General features: G+C 41.3%; 1 protein-coding gene across 1 annotated transcript in view; it reads right to left on the bottom strand.

Annotated features, from left to right (window-relative positions):
* Positions 1-14737, bottom strand: part of znf385c (zinc finger protein 385C) — a 226451-nt gene extending 211714 nt beyond the window's left edge. The window contains exon 1 of the mRNA XM_035407098.1: positions 14691-14737. The gene's annotated coding sequence lies outside the window, so the exon portion shown is untranslated. The remainder of the gene's footprint in view (positions 1-14690) is intronic.
* Positions 14738-15951: the final 1214 nt, after the last annotated feature.

Here is a 15951-nt window from a genome sequence, read left to right as displayed (position 1 = left end):
TACGCAGAAGGGAACAATCAAAGCTGAAATAGCCTATGGACAGGGAGACTGGAGCGTACCTGTGCAGAGTCGCTCTGTGAAGAGAGTAAAAGGCCCATGAAATTAGCTAGCCTGAGATGTGGCAGTGTGTAAGCTCCCTCTTTCTCCGTCAGTGCTTTGATGGCGGCTTCATGGACTGTAACCACAAGCTCCATCGTGAGGCAGCATAACACAATACTGAGACACTGTAACAGCGTCCCCAGCATCAGCGGAACCTGTTTTCCACAAACCAGCTGTTTACACACCACAAACTCCCACTTTTAACTTTGGTGTGGTCTGTCCAATTGGATGAGCAGAATGGCCATCAGCAATTCCTTTATTGGCCTCCATTGAAAATACAAAATACAAAGAACAAAGATGGTTGGATGTGGACAGTGTTTGGCAATGCCGACACTGCCTCTTTCACTCTCTACCTCTACCTCTCGCTCTGGGTGGGTGTGTGTGCATGCATGCATACATATGTGCAAGCATGAGACAGTAACTGCAGTATTTCAGCAAGAATGGCCAATGCACATGGCAAGACCTCCCTGAAGAACAAAAGATGAAAAACGACAAAAAGACAGGCTGCAGCAGAGCACACCCCCAGCTGGCAAAGGGGGCATTCGTTATGCAAATGGACTGTAAACTAAAAATGACACCCAGTCAGCCCCATAGCTATCTGTGACCTCAGCTTTAAGGGTAACTGCACAGAAGCTTAGGACTGCACAGTGACTGAGGACAGTGAGGGATCAGCAATAAAATGTTCTTTCCCCTGAACTTGTAAAGTCAAAGCCACGTGAAGCAAAGGAGTATTCATCATGCTCAAAGACATGGGAGGAGGTAAAAACAGACGTGTGCCACAAGCAGCGATGGCCTCAGCAGTGACAGTGGGAGAGCGTGTTCAAAAATGGAGCTGTTTGTATCACCTTGGGGGCTGCGATATCCAAAACCCTCTCGCTGCTCAGAAAATGCATCACGTTTTCCATGGCGATTAACATAAGCAATGGTATTTTGAGAAAAACAAGAACACCGATTTCAACATTTGCAATAAGCAAGGTGGATTAAAGTTAAGCAGATAAGGTTCTGTTAGCGCAATCTCATATTTCTCAACTGAGCTGTTATGGTAATGCATTACAAATTCCTATTTTTGTATGGGTGAGCCATTTATAGAAAGGTAAGTGATGTCAAAAGTCTTCCATCCTTCTTCTCCAGGAAATCGGTCTTAAAGAGACATATTTTGTCACTGGGTCTGTAAGTATGCAACTGGAAACTGCAAGTATGCAAATATTGGCTTAATGAGCAAGTTTGACCCCTGTGGGCATGTCTCAGTGTCAATGTTAATGCTGCGCAAAAGCAATGGGTTTCTGTGGACCCATGGGAAAAATGTGGAAACTGAGGAATGCAAGAGGTTTGTCGGTGAGAAGGCGAAGATATGGTTCTTGTCAGCAGTCCAATAGGAAGGGAAGGAAAAATGCTGGACCATCATCACTATTTCTGAGTAATTAAGCCAGCAGAAGCCATACATCTGCAGTTCTTAATGCAGAAGCCAGGTTGTAAATGGCTACTACAGTCTTTGGTAGAATTATATATCATTACAGTGCTACAGTGCATGTGTCATAATTCAATGTCATATTAGTATTACACAACCAAATACATGACCGCAACCAAGCACGCAGATTGCAATCATGTTCGCGAAAACTAAATTTGTTGGATTCAGTGCAGGCTTCACTGGTGGTGATAATGCATGATCTCCTTAGCTTTCAATCACCAATAAACGCATAATTTTTGGCTTTTTGGGTTAAAGAAAAAAGTGAAGAAAAGAACAGCAAAAAAGAGGTCATTGCTTGCTGGGTGACCTGTGCTGTTAAGGCATTGTTCCACTGTGGACGGACCCCACAGCCTGGTATCAAATCTGGAACCCTCACAGGGCGAAGCATAATTAGCCACATCGTCGCCCATGCAGGGAGGGATTCAGCTGGTAGGGATGACTGTCACTTGTCGCTCACCAGCGACCCCCACTGGTAAATTGGGTGCTAACAGACCGATCGCCCAAGCTGCACATGGAGCATTGGCTTCCGACTCATTTGTGCACAACAGCATGAAAAGAAGCAGCGGCTTCACATCACACATTTCGGAGGAGACAAATACATGCCCTCGCTCTCCTGAACACATGGCAGAAGTTGCAAAAATTAGTGTGGCTGATAAACACAACTGGGATTTCCAGATTGGGAGAATGAGAGGGGAAAAAAAAAGGTCAGATTCAGCGAAGTCTCTCAAATGCACCCAGTAAAGACATCATTGACAAACGACACATCTTCCTCAAACAGTGCTTAAATGTGCTCTACTCTTTGAAGGAGGCCCGGAGACTAAGCTGGCTATGGGAGGGGCATACGCAGGACAGACACCGCCCTTCTGCGTTTCACCGCGCACGCTCGCTTTCAAAGGTTCGGACAAACCAGTGCCATCAGCGAGAGGTGCGGCCATGCAAACGGGAGCTGGAAAAATGAATGAATAAATAAATAAATAAACGAGCACGTGGCTCGGAGAGCTGAGGGAGAGGAAGGGCACGGTGAGCGAAGCGGCGCGAACGCAGAAACAGATAAATAACGGCGCTGGAAGGAGCCTTGAAGGGGCCGAGTGGCGGCACATCTTGCTGACGGCCGCACATTAACTGTGAAAGGGTTTTGACAGATCCAATTATGAAGGCCCGTCTCCCCAGCGCCGTCGGCTGCCCCCCGGCCCCGCCTCCTTGCCCCGACGCTCTCGGCATGAAATCCTGATCTCTCCGGCTCCCCAGATGCCTGCCTTTGTTGGTAAACGCAGCGGCAGGTCGCTGGGCCCTTGGCCGCCTGACTGGAGGAGAGCGCCAGCTCCAACCTCCAAGTTTCTCTCAGTTCTGGGCCAGGCTTGGTGAGCCAGGCCCAGCGCCACCACGTCTGAACAACCGGAGGTCTTCAGGCAGACATCCTGTGTTGCGCAGCGCTCTCGATTGTACGCGTGGACCTGCAACTTCATCAAAACTGACGGCGTGACCTTGAGAAGCAGATTGAATTCTGCTGCCGTGTGAAGGCTAATTTGGCTCGCGCACCTATACCGTAGGTATTTATTGCAAGCTTGTATTGGCCTCTGCTGCAGTCAGTGCATCAATTCTCACTCCACAGTGGCAGGACAGAAACCCTTTTACAAATTAGGCTTGACCTGCACATTATTTCAAGCAGCCTATTTGGATATTTATCATTTAATATTAATATTAATATCAATTTCACACTAGGGAAATTATGCCTGTGTCAATGTGGTGGTATTGGTGGCACAACTTGGCAGAAAATGCTAAATGATAAGTTAAAAACTTGACCCATGTCACCCAATATGTTATTTTACACACTTTCTATGCTTGATCAGAAGTGACTATTGTATACAATGGCTCAGGTTGCTATAACTTAAGTGTCCTGTTTTATCTAGCCTATTTTATTAGTTAAGACCAATGATGTCTGCTTCCTGCGGTGAGTAGGAATTCTCATACCCAGGAGAAACCAGTGGATCCAGAGCCCGGATGCCCAGTGCCCTGTATGACTGATACCCAATCACTAGCCTCCCTCAGCAGTAGCTGGCCACACACTCTCCAACTGACCGCCTGCAGCTGGCTTGAAATTGTTTTCCTCTATTCCTTCCATTTCAGGCCCCGTAAATCCTATGATTTCTGTTCTATCTATAACTACACAAATTATGGGGTATGCAGTTGAGGGGTGAAGGGAATTGAGCAAGAAGAAAAAAAAAAAAAAAGGTGGCCAAACATCTGGGAGTGGGCACAAAATATGGGAACCAACAACACCATTTCTAAAATCTCCCTACCCATCTCCCTCTAACCGCACATGCTATTCTGCTCTTGTAAATACTGTAGTGAAGCAGACGCTAAGGGCTGAGAGTATCCTTAATTTGAGAACAGGGAATGCAAATGGCGTACTCGAGAGCCCCGAGGCGAGCTGAACTACTCTAAAGGAAAAAAAAAAAGGTAAATATTTTGACAGTGGCCTACCAGTCTGGCAGTGCATTGAGTTAGCGAAGTGACAGTGAAGTCCCAGTACACTTCAGAAGAACCGCTACATGTCTTTCCAGAAGATATACATTTTCCTATCCCTTTTTCTTATAAATTATGGATATAAAAGCTTAAAGACATAAATAAGGCATAAAAAATTTACATTGCCTCATTCAACTAGGCTATTATAAAGTGGCCTTTTATACAATTAAAAGGACATTACAGACAAAGGAGTACTATAGTAAAATAAAAATAAAAATGTGTATAGAATGTAAGCCGAGAAGAAAGGGATCTGCAAAGTGTCCTTCTGGTCGCGTTATTTTGAAAGCGACAACACTTCCTTTGCTCCGGGCACACATTAGTTCCCTCTACTGAAAACTTATGAGAGCTTATGCCTTTTGCATAATAGAGGTCATGAGAGACGAAGCAATCAGAACAAATAAATCATCTCCCAGCCAACTCATTTTCATTCATTCCTTCGCTTCCGTCGCTTTTTATCATTTATTGCTCTGTGGTAAAATGGACTGACAGGGAGAGCTGAGTCAAGCTAAAATGCAGTATTCTGTAACAAAGACCTTCACAGGCTATAATAATGTACGCATTAACAGGTGGGCTAGCCATCCATCTGAACAAAGGACTGCAACATAATTATTTCTGAAAACGGAAGAAAAGCATGTTTTCGTACATGAAGTTTAAAGTTTTTTTTTTTTTCCCCAAAAAATGCCGAAGAGATTGGATTGTGGAAAGTAAGTCACTTTGAAGCAGCACTTCAAAAGCGAGAGCCCACAGGGTCAGCCTGTCCTGTCTCCATTAGACTCAGGGGTCAAGCGGTGGACAGAGAGTCAACTCACTGCACAGAGTAGAAAGCAGCTCAGCTCAGAGTAGATACCATCTCAGCTGTGTTAGGTACAGGTTTGAATTTGCACTGAGGAGAGTTACATACATTATGTGTGTAGTGGCATAACAACCATTTTAACCTTGAATTGAAATTTATAATATTGTGAAGACAGCAATGTAGCCCACATTGACTAAGTATCTCAGAGTAAGGTAGCTGATTCAGCTCATAGCCTAATTAATGAGGTTCAGGTATGGATAGGAAATCCTGATCCTAGATCAGTATTCGTACGGTGAGATGCTTTATGAATATGCACTCAGATTTCCTGCCTCAGATGAAGACCTTTGGTATCGACAGCTCTAAGGCTTGGTCAAAAACACAATTGCTGATATGATTTGTTGTTAAAAGTTTACTGAACTACTACTGAAATATTTCAAATGGAAATGCACTTATGTTCATATTCAACAATGCTATAGCTATAACTGTTCTCTAAATTTTTCTATCAGTGGCCTGCACAATAATCTTTGTTTTTCGATGCCAATTATTCAGTTAATCTGTTACAGTGCATAACATGGATAACTAGTAACAGAATTAATTCAAATACTCAATCAACTTGTTCCGTCAGACATCCCGATACTTATTAAAATATGTCTATGATACAATTCAGAGACAATGCAGTGAGCCAGCGAAACCCCAAGCATTCCTTTCTAGCATGTCGTAACCAACTGAGCTTGAATTTGTCATAAAATAACTGAAGGACACAATTTCTGTTTTTTAAACCACACCGCACCCACGACAACATCTGGCTTTGCTTACTCTCGTTCCCTTTGTACTGGCTGTCTATTATTTTTTCACATTTATGCATAGTTCCTTTTCATGCCTAGTTGTGGCTTTGGTCTCGTTTGTAATGCATGGGCACTTACAGAATTGCTTTCCTGATGTACTATTGGAAACCTGTCAAGCAAATATATAACAGACACTGCTAAACTGCAAGGGACAAAAGCTGCAGGGTGGTGCCAAATACAGTAAATTTAAATAGATGAATTGTGCACAATGCCAAACTGTGCTGGCAGCTCTCCTGTCTGATGCTACACTCCCTCCCAAACTTAAGGATCTCTCACCAACAATCCCCACAAATTACAGAACTCTCATTCTGCCAGGCCCCGGCAACTCCCGACACCCACATGCTATCTCAGCCACAGCGGTCAGGGGGAAATATGAGAGTGAAGCCTGAAATGGAAAAAAGAAGTTACAATGCACCCAGCTCACAAGACAGGCTCCACACACCAGATTAGCAGCACCAAAGGTGCCATAAAAGGAAATGGAGAACAACAAGTACTAGGTCTAAGCTCACTCCATTAAGACTGGCAATCAGCAGAAGTAGGGCACAGGACCAGGCAGGTGTAAAAGCTCCAGGCTTTCCATGACAATTTAGTCATCTGGCAGATGCTTTTAGCCAAACTGACTTCCAAGAGTGCATTTCACGTGGTTTGCAATCGTGCTAACTTCAAGGTGCATGCCTCAAGACTGCCGATATAAAGGGACAAAATGGTTGTTTTTATATTAATATCAGGACTCTCTCTCATTTGTTCATTTTTTAGCAAAGCTTCAAAACCATTATTTTGTCATCATAATGACTGCCATCCTCTTTTCTTTGCATCAGCCCTCAGCCATTATCGCTCCATTTCAAATTATCAGATGCTTTTTGGGGAAAATACAAAAATGTATGACTTACAAAAAATCTTTTCTAAGCCAACTACATCCGTTTACAGTGTATGCTTTTAAAAAATGTGATAGTCATATAATGCAACTTCTAGCTCTTCCCCACTTGAGTCCAGATGGGCTAGGCTGACTGGTCATGAGAGCAATACTCGTCAAGCCTCGTCATATTCCCTTATATTGCCACATACTGCCAGGAAAAGTCCTTGATGAACAGACACAAAAATAACTTCAAAAACAGACGCATGTATAATAAATGTGCCAACCTATAGTTTTAACTTACATTTTGTGCTTGAGAGATGTTTCCCTCTAACTGGGCTGGTCAGGGAATGGGATTAGCCAGGTCTAGCACTGCTGCGCAAATCACTTCAGTGGGTGAATTTATATTCTTTCACGTAGTACATCGAACTTTCTAAACAAACGTTATGAAAGGTAAAAAAACATTTTGTAGTGGAGAATGGTGACAGATAAAGCTAACATATCCTTAGAAACTCTGACTGCTGTTTGTATCAAAATAAAAGCAGCATCAATATTATGAAATGTTCTGCTGCAACCCTGTCGGTGATACCCTCTGCCTGAAGCACCTGAGGGAATAATTTGAAGCGTCCACACGGTTCACTCTCCCATGTTACTATGACACGATGGTACAGCCGGCTCTGCTCTGGTTTCCTTTGATCATCCAGCAGTGTACATTACACGACTCATGCAGCAACCCATCTCCCTTGCTAGCTCATCTCCGCACTTAGTAAGCTGCTGGCTAGGAAGCCAACTTCAAAGCTGTGAGGATTAAATATAATATAAATGTATATGCACATTTTGTTCCACTTTTTAACAATGAAAAAAAATTGATCTGTATAGTTAGCTAAATAATTAACTAGTGAGTGGTGACATTTGCACATTCTGTCAAGACGAGCACAAACATAAAACAGATCAGAGATTGCATTTGAGAAAAACACAAACCTCACGACCTGTAACAAGGTTAAAGAACCTATAGTAGGTTGAAAGATTAATAATGTCATGGAAAGGAATCTGACTGCAGCGTATTCTGCCATTCATAAAGAAGTGCTTTGAGTTCAACTTCCTAACAAAGGAACTAATATTATATTAGCAAGGACATGTTATAAACAAAATATTCCAATCTCATGGTCAGCCATTCACATTATGAGATTTTATGAAATTGGGATGGCAGGTATGCCATCCCGCCAAGTTACACCTTGGTGGGGGCATGCCCCATACCTATACAGCACCGAGAGGTTGGCACTTTTCAGGGTTCCCCACAGAAATAACCACAACAGCCACAGACACTCAGCCCTTAAAAACATTAAATTCTGTACATTCTCACTCATAATTTCTCCTAATTTCTCTCACACTGTTGTTATTTTCTCATATACAAAGCCTGCTGGGACATATGCGTCTGCTCCTATTCTCCACTATCAAGTTTTCCGGTTCTAGCTTAGCAAAACAGCGAAGAGGATTCCTACCTGCAGATAAGCCTATCAAAATGCCTTATAAACCTTACAAACACTAAAAGTGCATCTCCATGAAATAACAGACAACAGAGCAGGACAGAAGGGTAGACAAGTTGCGACCTAGGGAGCTCTAATTCTACGGGCTTGCTGATTCTTTTGTCAATCAAGGCTCGTTGGATGGCCGTCAAATCAGTGAGTACATACACTGGCCATATTTCACCTGCGTTTCTGATGCGTTTACACCTACGCCACCGCAACCTTTGTCACAGCCACTGTTTTACATATATAGCAAACCGAAACTGCTAAACGGTACACGCTCATCAGACTGTACAAATTCACACAAGGATAGCCATAATCCACAACCGTTTCTTACAGGGTCACTTCGCATTTCTCACTCTCATAATAAAATGCTTTGCAGAAAGAAATGATCTCATAAAAAAAACACGTTTTCAACATACAAAAATGCCAAGTTACTCACGCATACAAGACATACACCGTCTATAACTCATTCATTCAGACTGCCAAAATCCAGGCCTGCCATTAAAAGTATTGATATCAAAATGACACCAAGTTATGGTACTACAGACAATATAGGCTACCTTGCCTCACCTAAATTAAATAAGATGTATTCCAAAGCAATGCTACCCAATATTTAATCTTACCATTTTACAATGTCATGCAAACTTTGTGTCAGAAGTGTCAAATATTTCGAATTGCCTCATGGAACACATTGAAATTCATGTAGAAAACTGCTGGTGAGTAACTACAGGAAGCATATTTCTCCAGAAAACATATGTTTATACTTGCTTCTGAACTGAATTTGAGTAAATGTACAAGTGATTGTATATTTGCTACGTACAATAAATACTGCATGTAAAATAGCCTACATATTGTACATACATACATAGAGAACTTCTTTATCCCCATGGGGACATTTCCCTCGCAGCATGTTGCATTCACATTTACGAACAGACATTTATACCAAGAAACATACAATCATTCACGCAACAGACAGGCTGGGCAGCTAAATACATACATACCAATACAAATTGGACATATACACGCCTATTCAATCAATCTTGACTGTGAGAAAGCCATCCACACACATGTTTGGCCTGTCCATGTACTGCATGCTTATACACACAGGGCCAAGTTACTTGAAAGAATTGAGGAAATATTGGGTAGCATTGCTTTGGAATACATCTTATTTAATTTGGGTGAGGCAAGATAGCCTATATTGTTTGTAGTACCGTAACTTGGCGTCATTTTGATATCAATACTTTTAATGGCAGGCCTGGATTTTGGCAGTCTGAATGAATGAGTTATAGACGGTGTATGTCTTGTATGTGTGAGTAACTTGGCATTTTTGTGCGTTGAAAACGTTTTTTATGAGATTAGAATATACATGTAGTAGATGGATTTGCTATAACTTTGAACTTAAGCGCGAAAGCACCTAACACCCTCTTAATAAAAAAGTTGTAATTCAGTCTAACGAAAACAGATCATTTCAAACAGCCTTATACCACCAAAGACACTGAAAATAAAAAAAGTAAAACATTCTATCAGGGGCGTCAAATCTTAACTGAAAAGGGTCACCGTGAAACTATGAAACCTTATTCAACTAATTAACATAGGCAACTAATTCATCACAATCTTCAACCAAGACCTGGGTAAGTAGAATCAGGCAGGGTTTCCGCCAGTGTATTGCAAGGCCTAAGTTGACCCCGCCGGGCCTAAGCATCGGGGAATTCATTTATTTTTTTAATGTATTTTTAAGATGTTTTTAAACTAGTTACAGTGGGGCGGCTCGGTTGAAAAGCTCACCAGCGACATCTGTTGGTTAAAACGTGAACGCAATAGGAAAACACCAGGTCTGAGATCAGTGTTCTTTACCCTCACTGTGTGTAGAGTGACATTCAACCTTTTCATTCTCTGCATTCCGCACTTGACACTTCCAACTCTCACAATCTAATGTTACCTAGCAAGCCACCATTTCTTATTTAGTAGGCTAACTAACCTCGTTACAAACTGCGTTATCACTTCATCTCGACGGTAAGTACATTCTTTTTATATTAACTTAAGCAGTGTGTAGGTAATGTTAAACTAGTAGCATGAATGTAATGTTCTCATATATTGTAACATTACATGACTTATTAATCGCCAACGAAATAACTTCACTTGTTTATTAATAACGTTAGCTTGATGACATTGATGTGCAAGCCAACGGTGTCATAAAAATTTTTCCCGACCGTGAAAACTGCCTGGCTTGTTTACATTCTGGACAGATGTGGCTACAGAGTAAATCCATCGTTGTTTCCGTCCCAGCACTATCGACACAATATCGGAAAAATCCTAAAATTTCTTCTTACGGTGAAGAGTGGCTGACCGGCAACCGTAGAAATGTGTTAACACAGCGGCAAAATTAGGCTATATCTAGAAATACCATCTTTGGGGAAAAAACGCTACGGTTGAGGGTCAGGCACTCTTCGCGGTAAGAAGAAATTTCAGGATGTTTTTGATATTGCTTGTGTCTAAAGCGCTGCGACGGAAACAACGATAGATTTATTCAGGAGCCACATCTGTCCAAAGTGTAAACAAGTCAGGCAGTTTTCACGGTCGGGAAAAATTTTATGACAACGTGGTCATGTAGCTAACTTAGCTAGCTAGCCAAACAGTCAGTAACACAGATACTTCCTTGGTGCCATTTAGGGATAATGTCAAGAAGGAAAGGTAGCCTACTGTAAAAGCCAAAAAACCTAGGACAGTATTTTAAATGTTTAAATGTGCCCAGCATTCCAAGGCTTGTTGAAAGATTCAGTAGCCAATCAGGACTTGAATACAAGTTTTTGGTAGAGTGCAAAAACCTTGATATTATTTATTTTAATTTCTTTTGTTGTTGAAAACACAGCATTCCAAGACTGTACATTGTTGTCAGATTCTTTGTAAGACTCTGCTATGCTGTAAATAATTGTTGATTTTTTAGAATGTGTTGAATAAATGACTTATTTATAACAACATTCACATTACGTAGTCATATTTTCAACTCTCCAGTCAGCTTTTAGCACTGACTTAATGTAGGGCCCTATGGAATCTGTGTTATAGCTTTTTTAAATTCTCAATTCCGTGACTCCGCCCGTGATTCTGTTATCACAGAAACTATAGGGCCTTACCTTAATGCTGCCATCAGTCTGTCGCTGGCCCACGCCGGGCCCCCGTCAAAAAAGACACTTGGCCGCCACTTACGCTGGGGAGGCATCCATACACAGAGGAGAAATAATTACATTTACTTGTAATTAAATAAATGAACAGGTTATATAATTAAATCTAATGGGGCAGGACTTTCTCCCACATCCAACTTCCAATAGAGTTCCATCATTTCTCATGCACATTTCTATTTAAGTGCCTGTTTAGTACCAGTAGCTTTACAAGGGGTCTCATCCCAATAGCCAAATCAATCTCTCAATCTTTAGCATTGAAGTCAACATCACTGCGTAGCGCAAATCTACACTAGGAATTACACACACTCTGAAAACGAGGGCTTACGCTTCAAAAGAATTCAGAATTTATCTAATGATTTTTTTAACTGTTGTAACTCCGCACCACTGCTTGCCAGAAACACATTAATGGAAATGAGGAACAGAAGCTGGCTGCATTCTCTTGTGATGAATTTACTCCTTTGCCTTTGAAAAGAGGAAGCTGCAGTTAACTTTGCTCCATCATCTGCCTCTTTTGTTCAAAGTACAAGCCTGTGCCAGTTCTCTGGATTGAGCACTTATCTTTCTTTGCTAATTCACTAATGGTCCAATCTAAATGGGTGGCTTTTGTTTCCTGACATCCTAGCAATTGTCAGCAAAAGGAGAGAAGGAAGTCCCTGCTGTCAAAAATGACACTCCCTTGGTTAAACACGTCCCATTGATGCAGACCTTGCCCACTGTAGAAAGCCTGTGAAAACACAGTAACATGCACTCAGAGGCCATGTTCTCCTCTCAAGAAGTAGAGCACATGTGCTACAGATAATTTTTAAGGTGAGACGTGTTGAAGAAGGGAGCACAAATAATGCAACACATAAGCACAAGTCATCAGGAATGAGGAGCTGTGAATGGGAGTGGGTGGATTGACAAACTGAAAGCGCCTCAGAAGGGTTGTCATTTTCCCTCTGACTAAACCCCACCCAGAGCAGCTGAGAAGAGTGGCAGAACACACAAGCAGACTGCCAAGCACGCTTTAAAATGCGATCGATGATTGTGTCTGCGCGTAAATGTGTGCATGCAAGTAAGTACTTCAGACTTCAGAGTGAGGGCGAGGGTGTGTGTTTATTTGAACAATGATGTGCGGGGAGCGTCGTGGAGTCCTGGAGACAGAAGAGGAGAGTGGGCGAGGGAGAAGCATCTGTTTGGGGTCAGTCTCTCTCTCTTTCTCTCACCCACTCACTTCTCCACACAGTGAGGTGAGAGGGAGCTGCAGAGACTGTCTGTTCTGTCCCGGAGCTGTGAAAACAACCCGAGCCCTGAATCCTGCCACGGTTCCCCACAAACTGCTACACAGCTGCACCACAGGCCTAAAGCACGCCACCCAAATACAATGTGGTGCTGTGATATCACAAATTACAAACCTACAAACACAAATTTCCAGTACAAATAGGAGACAGTGAGCCAGATTCAAAGCATACTCATTCAGCTACCTGACTAAAGAGCCTGGTCCACAAACAGCAGTTAGTGAACCAGAAAAGTTGCGCTCTCTCATTTTAGAAGTGGAACATGAACCCTGCTTTCAACAGCAGGGTTCGTTTTCAGCACCGCCAGGTTCACCTTACAAAAAAAAAACAACCCAGTGTGAGCAAAAAAATGCTTTAGCTATTTGTCATACACATTTCATTGAAAGCACCAAACACTTCAGTAAAATAGATATAGTAGATGCTGGCGGGATTCCTTTAGCCTACTTACTTTAAAGCTGTATGTTATTATTAGAATGCCAATATTGAGTATAATCAGTTCTTTGAGCTAATATGCTAACCATTTCAGTAAAAATCTGCAATTGTCATGAAATGACAATACTAGATACTGGAAATTCTTTACAGCAACTTTGGTTTATGCATGTAAGCTCAAACTACTGAGAAAAATGAATGTTGCTGGGTTTTCTGGGTGTCGAAGCTAGCAAATATAAAATGTTCAATGCACAGTTTGTCACTAGGACCTGCCCCATGGCTACAGGCTATAAATCTGCTAGGCAAGCAAGCCAATTCAACATGCTTTGGAAATGCCAAGGTGCACGAAAAAATAAATTCTTTGCACGCAGTGATTTTATTCAATACACCAACCACCTTGTTCTATTAATTTTCTAAACCTATTACGTAGCTTAAGGGCAGGAATGCAAAAGGACACAGGATGCCATCAAAATCTTTAGCCAACATATTTTTCAGTAAATCCCATTTTCAATTCATTTCACAGAAGGAAATGCACAGGTAACATTTTTTAAGTTTAAATACACACTTGGAACTAATAAAATTCAAGAAAATTACCATGGAACACATACTGTAAACTGACATGTTTCTAAATGGAAAAATTTCACTTTAAAATATAGCTACATGACAGCAATGGACCGGGTTCCACTGAATGACAAGGAATGGATAAAACGGATTGTAAAGGCTAAATAGTTTGATTGGTCCAGATGTATCACCTCTCTGTAACGCTGCCTTAGTACTCCTGGACATGAGATACAGCACCTGTTCTTTTAAACCTAAGATTACTCAGTATGTCTTAAGTGTGTTTCCCCGTTTCACTGGATATACTCTGATCACCTAGGTGAATATTATATGACCCTACCATAAGATATAAGATGGCCGATGTTAACTGAATTAAACCTTCAGCCTTGATAGATTCAATGTATCTATTTAAATAAACAAACAAGACGTAGCAAAAATATGTAATTTATTTACAAAAATAAAAATGTGTCGTTGGAATACGTTTTTTAATCTTCAACCCCTTAAGGTAAACAGTAAAACAAAGGTAAGTGGAAACAAACCACTTGAGGCGAGTATGAAAGAAACACTCTTTAACCCCTCAGGTAAGTATGCAAAAAATAAAGTGAACCCTATCTTTCACTCAATGTAAGGTTATTGAACGCAATATACCTTTAAGTTCTAGGTAGGCTACCCTTTAGCTCAAAACTTAGTATGTATTCATACAATAACTGAATTCAACAAGTTTAGCTATTAAGCTGTCCAATATTATTTAAAACCCTATAATAATATAATATACAATATAGTATATTTCAATAATAATGTTCTATTAGCGTCAATACGTTATACTACTAAGTTCCAATATTGATATAATCCATGCAGGAATGGCTACCACAATATAAAACAGCTTCATTTAACAGCTGTGAAATTACAACTATGTTCACGTTAAATGCCGGGTAAGGACACTGCCGTTGTACCCTTGAGCAAGGTACTTAACCGGAATTGCTTCAGTATATATCCAGCTGTATAAATGGATAAAATGCTATGTAAAAGTTTTGTAAGTCGCTCTGCATAAGAGCGTCTGCTAAATGCCTGTAATGTAATGTAATGTAAAGAATAAAAGAACCCCCGTTTCCGGCCTGATCGAAATGTGCTTACTGTGAACGATGCAGATTTTCTCCCTTGTCGCTTCCGTGCTTTTCCGGTCACACGGAGCGCTGCGGGGTTTCCCGGTGCCAGGGGTTCTACTATGGTATCCCTGGTAGCATAGAGCGCTATCTGGATAAACGGTCAGTGTCCAGGTTCCAGTCCTCAGTGCTGAATGTGCGCTAGCGTTGTGTTAGCGCGAGCTAAATTGCCATAAAGCTAAATGCAAACTGAAGCAACACTCTGCAGCAATAGCAAGCTAGCTAGCTCCGATAATACTTAACAGGTGCTCACTGATGCGGATTCCACTCGAATCGCTCTGATAACATACGCACTTTGACAATGACGTGGATGAATATAACGTTATTCTATTAAAACTGCACTTTTACTAGCACTATTACAAGCACTTACGGATTTAGCTATGCGCTACAAATTGAAAACAAACGCACACAATTGCACTGCGGGTTTCACACTCCTCTGACGATATGCAAAGAGAGAGATTTTCATTGCTAACGCGTCTTTGATACAGTAATCCCGCCCCCTGACCTATCATAATTGTAGAAACGTGTTGTCTTGACAAATCAGAAGTGCAGAAAAGAAAACTTAATCAGTTAGATTGTATTATCATGTATAAGGTGCTGTGTCCATAGACCGTATGAAACATTAAGGCTGAGATATTAAGGCTGGTTAATTAACCAGGGGTTACATCTCTAGGACTCTAAGCAGGCTGAGCCTTAGACTTTGTGCTTATTATAGCGCCTCCTATCGGCCAATCAGTGTCACTTTTGGTGTCAAAGTTCAAAGGGACGTATTTTCTTCAAATATCAAGATATCACCACGGCACTTAGACATGTCTACCATCATCTTTCTGACTGCCCTGACAAATTCGAAGTGGATTTATTACCGTGTCATGATTTTACAGCAAATTTAATTTCTTTCAAAATTGATAAAAATTGATTGCCTAATAATTTCGCCAATTTTTGACGAATCCCTTAGCTTTTCTCAAACTATGTTCGAGACTATGCAAAACCTCAGCTGAAGGAATGGGGTGATTGAACTTGCTACAACATAGAGAGGAAGATAAATATGATCTTTCAAGGCATACATGTTTGATACTTATTGGTAATTATACCAATTAGGGCATGCCCATGTCCTGTTATTCTGCAGGCCTGATTGGCTGGAATTTTTGCAGCATCATCTCACCTTTATTTGGTTTATGTGTTTTATATAGTTTTAATATGGTTGTATTACCTGATGAATGGGAGGGTTGTCA

This window comes from Anguilla anguilla, chromosome 2 (genome assembly GCF_013347855.1).
Source record: "Anguilla anguilla isolate fAngAng1 chromosome 2, fAngAng1.pri, whole genome shotgun sequence".
Taxonomy (NCBI): domain Eukaryota; kingdom Metazoa; phylum Chordata; class Actinopteri; order Anguilliformes; family Anguillidae; genus Anguilla; species Anguilla anguilla.
Note: the sequence above shows the minus strand (reverse complement) of the source record. Positions and strands in the feature narration are given on the sequence as shown.